This window comes from Myotis yumanensis, unplaced genomic scaffold (assembly GCF_028538775.1).
Source record: "Myotis yumanensis isolate MYYU_CA2020_CCGP unplaced genomic scaffold, mMyoYum1.0.hap1 SCAF_5, whole genome shotgun sequence".
Classification (NCBI taxonomy): Eukaryota; Metazoa; Chordata; class Mammalia; order Chiroptera; family Vespertilionidae; genus Myotis; species Myotis yumanensis.
This window is the reverse complement of record NW_027223756.1, coordinates 6,112,418-6,125,449: the sequence shown is the minus strand read 5'-3', so window position 1 is coordinate 6,125,449 and position 13,032 is coordinate 6,112,418. Positions and strand designations below refer to the sequence as shown.

At 42.6% G+C, this 13,032-nt stretch overlaps 1 protein-coding gene across 2 annotated transcripts in view; it reads left to right on the top strand.

Annotated features, from left to right (window-relative positions):
• RANBP17 (RAN binding protein 17) overlaps positions 1-13,032 on the top strand; it is a 232,699-nt gene that overhangs the window by 209,620 nt on the left and 10,047 nt on the right. The window lies entirely within an intron of this gene.

Genomic DNA, 13,032 nt, shown 5'->3' with positions numbered 1-13,032 from the left:
GATCATCTGTTTACATCATCTTCCCAAGACTTTATAAATCAGCCCTGAAGAGCAGCAGAACCCAAGGTTCAGCCTCTTACCAGAGGGACTTTGTATTAGATTATTCTCATTTTCACACTCAGATGAAAAGTGAGCCATTGATTATTCATTGGTCGCCCATTAAATGCTGATTTTATAGATGATTTGCCTATCACAGGAGGTAATGAACAAGGTTGCTGCTTCATAACTGGAGGTTTCAGTTTTCAAGGCATCTGTGTCCGTTAAGTAATGCCTAACCCTATTAAAAGGAATGGGTTACAAATTGCTTAACAGTGCTGAAAAACTAGACCCTAATGACTAATTGTGCTTGGAGTTTAGAGAGGGTTTGTCAGCTCTTTAAACTAAACTGATGCAATGATACTGCAATTATTTACTAGTTCGAGTTGTTTTTCCCCCCAACCTGGATCTATATTGCTGGAAGCATAATTGCATGAGGAGTGTCAGTTCCAAATTGCAAAAGTTATCTCCTGAAGCTTCCAGAGCAAATGAAGCAGGAACCCACTTAAAGGGTTTTCTAGCATCTTAATAGGCCTTCCATTTGTGTGCAGCAGCCTGGGAATGACATTTTAAGTGCCTCTCACCTTAAATGTGTTTATTTTGACCTGCTATGTGGCTTTAGATCTTCAATGTTTTTAAAAACATTTTCCAAATAAGCCATCTATCATATTTTGCAAACAAATCTAACTTTGCAAGCATTAAATGTAGTCCATTTGAAGATGCATTATAATTAAGTGGCTCTATTTCAAGTAAGAATTATTGTCTAACCAGCATTGTTTTGTCTTAACAATTGAGAAAAACCCAGTTTATACATATGAAGAAAAAAATCCCTTGCCCTAGCTGGTTTGGCTAAGTGGACAGAAGGTCAGCCTGTGGACGGAAGGGTCCCAGGTTCGATTCCTGTCAAGGGCACATGCTGGGTTGCAGGCTCGATCCCCAGTAGGGGATGTGCAGGAAGAAAAAATCCCCTATGTGTTTTTATGTCATTAGAAAGATAAACCAAAATTTTAAGAACAGGCCAATGGAACAGTGAGTAGGCACTGATCTGCTAAGATCAAACTTCTCTGTGAAATTGTTTCCATTTTATCACTAGTCACGTTAAGTGTTTCCATCCATAACCAATAGGTCAGCATTTATTTAGTTATCTCACAGAGTGGAAGATTTGCCCAAGTTGGTAAATGAGGGAGTGAGTTTTCTAGAATTATAGGGGCACTTCAAAGACGTGACTAATTCCTTTCCAGATAATCAGAATAGAAAACTGAGACTGAAAGCTTCTCTAAGTTAGAATTTCTCTTTAAACTAATCGCACCTAAAAAGCAGTGCCTTCCACGGAAGTAGAACAAGGACTTCGTGAGCAGCAGTGTTACTGATTAGCTTCTGCGATTGACTTACCTGGTATTAACAAGGTCTTTTTAGCAATTATATTCTCTAAACTCTAAATACGTTGAATGGGGGAGTTAGAACATTTAGTTTTGAATTTACCTTACCCACATCTATTTAACTATTTGGCTCAAGTACCAAAAACCCAAAAATGTTCTAATTATAATCTCTCCCTCCCGCCCTCCCCCAACCTCTCTTTTTGCACTAACCTGGCATTTAACTACAAATTGTGAAGAGCTGTCAGGAGCTATAAGAATCATACTTCAGTAGGGACATAAACTGAAAGAACATTCACCCTTTCCTCAATCAGTCAGTCAATCAATGAAAATTGCTTTTGTATAGTGCTCTTTATGACATACATCCCAAAGTGAATTACAGCAAAAGGGAAATCATCTGCTCTTTTTTCATTTCTGTGTTTAGATTGAAACGATATTGCTCAACATTTTGACATACTATACAAGACATCTTTCATACTTAAGATTCCATTCCATAACAGTAAGTAGGGGAAAGTGCAGCCGCATATTTAACTGATGTTGAGATTTTGGCCTATAGAACCTTAGCAAGACTCACACAGTGGGAAACACTTAAGCAGATGAAATATATTCGTCTCTTAGCCTCTTAAAAAATAATTAGCCAGATTTTCTAATGTTATTAAAGACATTCTAGTGAACCCTAAATAGAAAGTGTGCCCTCCACATGACCCATTAGCTCAGTCTGGTTGATTTGCAACTTTATTATAAAAAATATGGCAGTAGATTGATATCAGAAATACACACTGAAAGGCCATTCACAAGACAATCGGGATAGCGTGGTTTGAAAGGTTTAAAAGAAGCAAGGGAGAGGTCATTATCAGCAAAAGTGGAGAATAGGACCTCCCTGTCATGACACAGTTGTTTTTTGCAAATGCTGCTGTGAGCAGCCTCTGTGTATGCTATGTGTTTATTTCTAGGAAGAAATAATATTGGCAAAATATAAGTGCTCACTGTGTGCAGGCACTAGCTTAAGCTCTTACCCATTTAATCTGATTTGTCATCATAGTATCTCTGTGACATGATCTCCATTTTACAGATAAAGAAACTGAGGCACGAAGAGATTAAGTACCTTTCCCAAGGCCACATAGCCAATAAGTGGAAAAACTAAAACTTCAGCCTCGCTCTGTTCAACTCCAGAGTTCACGTGTTTAGCCACAAAGTGATAGTTGGCGGGTGACAAATCGGAAGTAGTATGTGTGCCTTAGGCACTTGCAATGAGGCAAGTTGAGCTTCTAGTAGGTCCCACCGGGGCCATCCTTAAGGTAGAGTGATTCAGAGCAGTCATCCTACACCTCAACTTTGTGCTGCAGCCGGGACGAAACAGATGGGCAGTGACCCACAGAGGCAGCGGGCAAGGGAGAGGAGGGTCGCTCTGCCAGCTGGTACAGAAAGCCCGTGCTCCCGCCACCGAGGCAGGCCTAGCAGTTTCCCCTCTCTGTTACACCCACACCCCATCATTGATTCTGTAGCCAGACCTTGGGGTGTAACATTTAGTAAGCTTGTCTCGTGGAGGAGATCAGAGTCTGGTAGTACAGCCATCTCATGATGTTCCTTTGTGATGGTCCTTTAATGCCTTTGAAGTAGCTCCTGAGGTTCATTCACTCTAATCTGATTTTTCGAGGATGGAATCAGTATGGCAGCTGTGAAATGAATTAGGGGAAACAAGTGTTTTTTGCATCCAGCCCCTATATCCAGCACATCCCTAGGCTACGTCCTGATTTTTATCACTGATTCGTCAGTAGAGGATACTATTTTCCATCTCTTTCTGGTTATAGACAGCTTCTCTTTTCTAAAGGAAGCTTCTACCACTGAGTACCATTAGCTAGGTCCTCTCACATTACCAAGTCTGAAACTCACACCTGGGTTCCTCCGAGCCTCCCTCTGCCTCTCCTTTCCATTGGACAATCTCAGGTGCCTTAGAGCCAAGCAGAAACCTTGGCTGAGGTGGCCTGGGGACACCTGAGTTGAGTACACATCCCTGTCTAAAGGGGGCGGCATCCACAGCTCCAGCGAATTGCTTTCCCATAAGAAGGTAAGACTCAGTGTTGCCAGATATATTGAGATTTCCCCTCAAGAGAAGCCAGAAATCCAGGTTTTAAAACATAGGCCACTAGCCCTAGCCGGTTTGACTCAGTGGATAGAACATGGGTCTGCGGACCAAAGGGTCTCGTGTTGGATTCCAGTCAAGGGCACGTACCTTGGTTGCAGGTTCCTCCCCGGCCTGGGCCCCCTGGTCAGGGGTCATGCAGGAGGCAACCAATCGATGTGTTTCTCTCACGTTGATGTTCCTCTCTGTTTTTCCCTCTCTCTTCTACTCTCCCTAAAAATCAATGTCCTCTGCAGGTCAGTACTATATGCCTGGTTACCAGTTTTCCATCTGTTGTATAATCCTAGAGAATTTCAAAACTGAGACTTCCCAATGCAGGGACCCTTGTACTTCTCACAGCATTTCATGTGGCACTGCTACAATGGTATTTTTATTTCTCTCTGATGTTTTGATAATTTTGAAGCACACTTTTTTGATTAGTTGTTTTAAAAGGATGCAGTTATTTTGTATACAGAAGGGATGCAATAAACAGGCAATGAAACTCAGTGAACACCTCTCAGAAATCTTATTTTCAAAATACCCAAATTTGTTTGAGGCAAAAATAAACTTCATTTTGGGAGGGAAACAGAGAACGTGTGTGTGTGTGTGTGTGTGTGTGTGTGTGTGTGTATACAATCTAATTATTCAGAATATCAAAAAGAACCAGGGCTGGATAGAAGTATCTAGGCAATAGAAGTCCAGAAGGGAATAAAAGTCTTAGGGATGATTAATCTGTGACCACCCCACTACAGATCAGTTTAGAAAACTAAAATTTATGATTTTAAAAACTCTTCATTTAAATGGCATCTTATCCATGATATTATAAATTTTTTATCTATCCATCTGTAGAAGGGGGATTTTAGACCAAATCCTGTTATGAACCATATCTTTGCCACTTTGATTTTCTTTATATTACAGAATTATTTGTTGAATGACTATTTCAACTGTAAACAAAACATGATATTTTAAAACAGAAAATCCAGTTAAAATAGAAAGCCATTCTTGATTAATAAATCATCAAATTATAACCATAACACCCTATCTTTACAGGACACTTTTTTTTTTCCCCAAAGATCATCACTATCTTAATACTTATCCCCGCACCTAGCAGAGCCTGGCACCTTGTGATAGTCAATGACTGTCTGCAAAACAAACCACCACATTCTATATCAGAAGGTCAATCTGCAGGCAGTGACTTTAGGTATCAAATCTGGCGTGGTCATAGGCTACTTACTACATACTAAGCTAAATGGTAATGCTAAGGTAAGATCAGTATAGAATATTATTATATACTATATAATAACCCTGCTGAAATGCCACAAGAAAATTTCATTCTAAACATGGGTGAAGAAAGAAATACTTCAAATATAGTTCCAAATGATTAACAGAACCGAGAGGTTTTTTGTGTGTGTGTTTTACTAGGACGTGTGTTTTTCTACCTCCAAGCACAGTTTAAAGATGTAATCCATTGATAGCGTAACTCGCCTTATTAATTGAAAGGGATGGAATCCACCAGATGTAGCCCAAACCAGCAGAGAGTTGGGTGACTAAGCAACAGCAAAGACACCATATTGAGTGAGCCAGAATTCAGTCTCCAAGCCATTCATTTCAGCCAGTGACAATACATTTAAACTCCTGTGCCTCAGCGGTGATTGATGGTTTAATATCATATATAATTTTTTTAATGAAGGGAAACCATTTAAATATGTTACCATTTGCACTGGTATTCTCCTATGTACATAACTGCATTTAATCATTATGGGGATTGTTTTTATACTTGTGTAATTTGTATCCAAGAAATAACTGTCAGAGCCATCTCATGCTGTTGCTGGAAATGGTACAGTGTGCTTCATCCTTGAATAGATTCATTCTTCCCTGCACATAATTAAGAGTGTTGGAGCTTTCACTGCCACCACATAGGAATTCCATGTTTACATTTCTGAGAATGAAAAATTAGCCACAATGTGCTTTTTCGGGTACCCATTTTCTGGGGCTATGATATTTAAGTACCTTAGTTCTATACCAGTGTATAATTTGAAGAGTTTGATTTTAAGACTTTTAATATTAAAATACATAATAAAATTTTATTATCTAATTACAAGAGGGTTTAGCCTCTTATTAAAGTTGCTAAATCAGACCTAGATTAGCATCATAATGGCACAGTTTGACATGGAATACTCAGAAGTCAAGTTCGAGGGAAGGGATGGTTTTTTGTTGTTGTTTAGGGGATTTTCTCCTATGCCCACCCCTTGCACAAAATAACCAGGATGAAATGCATGTATGGAAACAAACAAGGAGCGATTTGGAACGCTGGGGAAGGAGTGGAGGTGTCAGCCTAGGATGGTACCCTTAGGCAAGGCAGCTGGTATATGTAGCCTTTTGTTTATCTGCTACTGGTTTATGTAGCCTTTAGGCCGGCACCAGAAACAATCACTCCTACAGGGTCAGCTGCTGGTCAGAAGCAAAGTAAGAAAAGATTTTGCCTTCAAATGTGCAGCCATAATTTCTGTACAGCTGGCACCTGCTACTGGTGCACAGCGTGAAGGTGAAAGGTCAAAGAGGCAGTTGTTCAAAACTCAAGAATGGCTTAAAGGGACTTGTAGATTAATCTGCTTTATTAACTTCTGTATATTAGATAACTATTGCTGTGAATGACAGTACATCTTTTTGAATAAGTCGCATCTCTTTCTCTTTTAAATTAGCTTTTGCGTAATGAATATTAAATAGAAAGCATTTCAGGAGTAATTAAATGAAAACAGAATGATGTCATTTTACAATTATATTTGTATATTTATAGAACAGGGAAATTATAATGTTTTCCAAGGAGCGAAAAAAAAGAGCTCACTCTTGATAAAAGGAGAATTTGAAATAAATAGATCGCATGTCCATAACCTTTGTGTTTAATCTAAAAAATATGATGTAGTTTGTGACTTTGCATGAAGTCACTGGGTGCCAGTGGCTGGCTGTGGCATTCCCAGGGGCTCCAAGTGTTTTTCTTTATGAATTGAAGGGACTGCAATCTGTCATCATTCTTTTATCTACAGTTTACCACAGTCAGTTTTGCTATTAGTCCATGGCAAATGCTCTCAGAATATCAAAGGAGTTGTAAAAAGTGAACAATGGCCATACCTTTTCCTGCACACTCATGTAAAGCAGATGGACATTTCATAAGGAAAAAGCAGAGTTGGACGTAGGCTTGGCCCAGGAGTAATTAGGCATGCTTTACAACACTCTCACCCCAGAATGGCGAATGGCAAGCTAGATGGTTTTTAGCCTTTTCATTAATGGTGGTTGGCGTAATTGGCTATCACTGTAAATTAAGGATTAAAAAAAAAAAGAGTTCACTAAATGTTACCTTTTTTAAAGCCTCTGCAAGGAAAATTGCTAATCCATAGATTAAATACTGACCCCAGCTCTGGGGAAATATTTAACAATTTATGTTCTAAAGGGACAGTTTTGTCTGCTGACTCTCAGTGGTTTTTGTTTTTAAAGAATTCTCAGAAAATGAAAGCAACTCGGATGATACTGCCTTTTTATGTTGACAGCACAGATAGCAGCATTCATCCATACTTCACAGTCAGAACTTACCTGGGATTTTATTTGCACCCGCAAGTTTTAACACCGGTGCAGTCTTTCTGCTCTAAGCGGCGTTTCTGTAATAGGTGGGGATGGAGGGGAGGGGCTACCTGAGCTCATCTTGGAGTCACACCCAAGCTGGTCCAGGGCTCACCAGAAGGATCCTAAACTTGCGTGGGTGTCACAGAGGCTAAGTTAACCAGAACACACTGGGTTAGGAGTATTTCCTTACCTTACCCCTGCAGAGTGGCAGGGTCTGCACACTTCCTGGAAGATCTAGACTCTTCCTCCATCCTGTAACAGAGCCTTGTTTTCTGCAGGGTTTCCAGGACCTAAGTGGTCACTATGGAAGGGCGACCTGAGACTCAAACAGAATTATGATGGAGAACGATGGTGATGAAAAAGAAGTACTGATAATTATCATATGCCAGGCCTGTGTGCTAAGTGCTTTACACACACACACATGCATACATATTTCTATTTAAGTCCCACTGTGAGGCAGATATTTATCTCCATTTTATAGTCAAACTATGGTAATTGCAGCTCTAAGAAGTCAGGTAACTCACCAGTGTCATGCAGCTAATAAGCAGGAGCACCTGTGCTCTTAACCATGCTGTGATGCTACGTTTAAATGGACTAGAAACCGGATTGGTGGGGATGGAGGGTGGGCAGTGGGAGACACAATATTCATTCATTCATATGTTCTTGATTAATCTGAGAACCTCTTTTTGGGGGAACTAAATGGACAAGAGGTAAACCCTTGTCCCAAACTGCCTCAATTAGTCTTCCCTAGATTTAGAAGTTGGCATTTAAAGTGTTAGTCATAAAAAAAATAAAGTGTTGGTCAGCCTCTAATCTTCACCTGAATTGAAGACTTGAAAAATCAAGAGCCATGGGCTGCCGCTTCCTTGCCACATGCTCAGAGAAGTAGCTGGTCTGTGGCGAAAGAAAGGCAGACCTGCTGAGAATCTCGGTGGGAAACCAGGCAGCTCCAGAGGCAGACAGATCCTGCCAGCTTCCCCTCCCTGGTTCGAAGCCTTTCAGAGTGCCGGCTGCTCTACTGGTCCAGGGGTCCTCAAGTCAACCCTTTAGGCCTGAGTTTTGTCTGTGGCATTTGCTGTCCTCACAGCCAAGAGTCTTGACTCAAGGAAGTTGTGAGGACAAAATGAACTAATGAGTAGTCTCACCCGACCAAGAGGGCATTCAATAAATATGTCAAATTTGTTGTCTGCAAAAGCGTGCAGGCAGCAGTCACTTCTTCTTGTGCCCCTCTGTTCTTATCTCTGCTGTTCGTATTTATAAATGTGAGCAGTACCCTTCCCAGGAAATCCCAACCCAAGATTTCATCGCACAAAATGATTTGGTTTTGAAATCACAGCCAGATTACTCGGGTCTTCCTAACGGTAATAGTCCCATCCATGGATCCTGCCCTCCTCCGAGTTCTTTCTGTGACAAACATTGTCAAGGTCGCAAACACTCGCTGGCCTGGGTCGGGGCATGGTGTGGATTTGATTCTTGGCCCAAAACTGACTTTTTTGCACTTACTCTTCCTGCCTACTCAGGCATCACCTTGCAGTGGCAAGAATGAAAATCAACTCCATGATGCTTTTCATGTTTACAATGTCTGCATACCTAATGTCTCTATCCTAATGAGTAGGTAGGGCCAATATGGATATTTTTAACTTGGGAGTATAGGTACATGAACAAATTTAATCTCAGTACCTGTATGGGAAAAGTATGCAGAGGTTCAGAGAAGCAAAATAACTCGCCCCCAGTCACACAGCCAGTAAATATCAGTGTCTAGAAAAGAAGGCAGGGTTTCTTATCTCTGGATCATACACAGTTTTCACCACACCAGGCTTCCCAGGGCCTTAGCCTTTCCTTCCTTCCTGGCATTTCTTATCCATTCATCCCTGTCCAAGGGTGGCAGCAGGTAAATGGCAGGGTTCCTCCTGCCTTCTTTCTCAGTGCATTGGGAATGAGTGGTACGAGAAGCTCTTTGAATTGCTTGAAAGAATGGAACACTATAAAGTGAGGATTGGTTTAATGATGGCATAATTTATTCATTTTACAATTATTGCTTGTTTTCACATACTTGAAGGGTAACCTACGTGAAGTATTCCCAAAGTATATTAGTGGCTGGAGCCATGAACTAAGTCTTTATATTCATTTCTGTCTTAACTCTGGGAAAGTTTAACCAACACTAGTAGCCTTTGGGCAGGTGTGAGCTTATACAGTCTGTAAGGGAAGACTTCATTAGATGGCAGTCTGATCCCTGTGTGAAGAACAAGGTTTCCTAATCCTTGACCTTCTGTGAGTTCATCCTGCTTTGTATGATTTGCAACCAAAAGAGATATTAAATGTTCCTTCTGTCTTCCTTGTCATGCTTAGAAAAATACAGATGCAGAGTTTTCAGACTGAGGGAATTCTATCCTCCTTTCAAAGTTGTTTTATTGCAAATTCTCCATGTTTGTTGAGGACTATTTGCTTTATTTTTTAACTTTTTTTAATGTGTTTTTTAATGTGTTTTAATTGATTTCAGAGAGAAGAAGGGAGAGAGAGATAGAAACATCAACGATGAGAGAGAATCATTGATCAGCTGCCTCCTGCACACCCGCTACTGGGGAATCGAGCCCACTACCCAGACATGTGCCCTGGCTGTGAATCGAACCATGACCTCCTGTTTCATGGATTTGAAGCTAGCCATGCAAGCACTTTCTACTTTCTAACAATCAGAGCAGACAGGTTTTGCAGCCAACATACCCGGCTTGGTATACCAGTTAAGTGCTTCCTACCTGTGTCCTTGAAATAGTTACTTCACCTTTTTGAGGATACCAGCACCTCAGCCTGGCGAATTCTATACCTTACTTGAACTGGTCCCCAGGATCAGGTAGCTGACCTACTCCGTCCTGTAGCCTAAAGCCCAGACTCCCCAAAACTTGAGCCAAGACTCACTGCCTTCAAGCTCTCCACTCAGCCTACTCCATAACTGGAACACTGGTGCCATGGAGAACAACATTCATGTGCACACTTAGTTGAGGTCATATGAGCAAAGAACATGAAATAAACAGCCAGGAGGGACAGCGAAGGAACGTGCAGCTTCTGAAGAGAAGTGTCTTAGTGCCAAAGAGTCTCACCAGAAGGAAAACCCTAAGCAGGAGCTGTGTTAGTGCTGTACTCCTGCAGCATCTTATATAGATGGGACAGAGGAGGTCCACTCGGGGAACTCAAGTGTTATTCAGAGTTCAGTGCATTTAGGGATCATTTCTCAGCGACCATTAAGATGAGAAGGAAACAACTGGATGGGTGGGCAATGAGAGATGTATAAATCCTGAGGCTGTTGTATACTGTAAGCCCACAGGCACATTTTGTCCGGTTCTATACCAGTGGCTCACACGTAGTAGGAGCTCAGTGCATGCGTTGCATGTGTGCAGCTAGCACATAATAAAAGCTAAGAATGGAATATTGATTTGAAATGGTTGCAGGATTCCTCGCTCCACAGGCCTGGCCTGCTTTTAGGCAATCTGCATTTTAAGGGAGAAGTCCCACCCTATGCAGATACTGTCCTCTCATCCCACAGAGAGAGCGAGGCCTCCCTCCCAGCCCCATCTTCTCCCCAAGCCCCTGTAATACAGAGGCTGGAAGCAAATTGACAGGACCTGGAGGAAAGTAACTCAAGTGATTTAGGAGAATGGAAGGGCTGGCTTATGGGGCCAGATTAAAGAAGCTAAATATGTATAGCCTGCCTAAGTGACAACTAAATGGGGCATTTGATAAGTCTATAAATACTTGGAAGATGTAAATGCCAAGGAGGAAAGGGAATTACTTAGCATGGCACAATGGATATTGGCATAATGGGATAATATTAAGAAAGGGAAAATGAAGGTTGAACATCAATAAAAAGCTTCCTCACAAAGAGAACCATTCCTGACAGGGGACACTATTAAGTTATGTGCTGTGGCCAAGGGAAGTAATGGCAGTGCCATTTCCCAGGGTACTGGCAACAGAGCCAGCGGGGCAGGCGCCCAGCTATCTCCTGACAGGGCACAGGAGCCCAGCAGGCAACCTGGCTGTGGCTTCGCAGCCCCAGAACAGCCAAAAGGTGCCTCTTCTTGGAAGAAGTCAGCTGAGTCAGGCTTCGAAAGTCTCCAACCCTCTGGAGAATGGTTGGACTGGCAGGTCACCTCCACATCACTGCCAAGGAGATTCCCTCAACGTGAATGGTACCCCATTTCCTGCAGGACAGAGCCCATGTTCTAGCTCATGACAAGGCCCTTCACAAGATCTGGCCCTCGTCTACCTCATCAGCCACCAGCACTCCCCATACTCCCTCCCCAGCCCCCCAGAACTGCCTCTGGTCCCCCAAACACTTCTCCAAACCTTTGCACCCACTGCCCTTCTTCCCACCTGACTGCCAACCTTTTCTTATTCTCTACAAGTTCAGTGTCCCCGCCTGCCCCACCCCAGGCACAGCCAGCCTCCTCTGGTCTCTCAAAGCCTCCTGTGCCGGCATGTATTTGGGGCCCTTGCTCTACTGTGTTATCGTTGTTTAAAGCTCTGTATTTCCTCCTCTACTTGACTGTGGGCTCTTGGAGGGCTGTGCCTTGAAAATCTGTACATCCACAAGGTCTGACCCCGAGCCCGGCACAAAGTAGGTGGTCAGTCAATGTCTGAATGCATCAAGGAATGAGGCCTGGTTCCCAGCATTCTTAGTCACTATCATTTCTTAGGATCCCTATGTAATTATTAAGGCAGAAGAGCTTCCAAATCTCAGTAATATCATTGAGTCACCTTCCGAGCCTCTTGGCCAGGACTTGCTATGCCATTTAGACAACTATAAATAAAAACCCTCAAACCTGAAAGGCAGCATGCCGTCCTCTGCGGGTTAAATGTGAACTCTAGACTCATCTTCAATGGAAAATGCTTCTGAGGGCCCATGAATTTTCCACAAAAATACTTTTCTCCCCACACCCAGTCATTCTGAACATGATGAGTGAAATAATCCTCCCGTTGGTTATGAAGGGTTTTATGTCCATCTAACCAAATCCCTTCACGAATCAGGGGGAACGTGATAGATGAGAGGCCGTGAAGCCCTGAACCTCCTACTGCAGGGATAATATATTTATTATGAGATACAATATTCATTGCACTCCGCTCTGATGACTGCGGGAGATGCCCTCGTGCCATTATGCCTGGTGTTGTTCTGTTGTGAAATATGATGTTCATTGGCCGTGTTGTGATGGCTGCTCAGTAAAGTAGCGTGCCGCTTCCCCTCCCTTCCCTGGGCGCGAATGGCCTCAGTTAGGGTTTACTTGATCATTGAACATTTCATATCAACATGAGGCTGTCGTCTCTGTCATGCATTCGTATGTCCTCTGCTTGGGGTTCATGTCACTGCTCCTTATTCCCGAACTCATCGGCAGCCTAGCCCAGCCCCTTGTCCATCCCTAGGCAGCCTGGAACTCAAGGCCGTGTTCTTTTTTTTTTTTTTTTTTTTTTTTTAATAATTTTTATTTCTTAAAGTATTACAAAGAGTATTACAATGTCTCCTTTTTTCCCCCCCTTGACATTCCCCCCGACCCTACCCCCCGCCCCCCCCCGCCCCGTGTCTTGTGTCCATTGGTTAATCTTATATGCATGCATATAAGTCCTTCAGTTGGTCTCTTAATCCCGCCCCCAACCCTCCCCAGGCTTCCCACTGTAGTTTAACATTCTGTTCAATGTTGCTCTGCTTCTGTATCTACCCCTGTACATCAGTCCATACTGGTCCCCTTTATTTGTCCCAACCTCACTGAAGTAGTCTCAACCTCACCAGGGCCGTCTGAGCCTCACCAGGGCCGTTTCAACCTCACCGGGGCCGTCTCTACCTCACGGGGGCCGTTTCAACCTCACCGGGGTCGTCCATACCTCACGGGGGCCGTT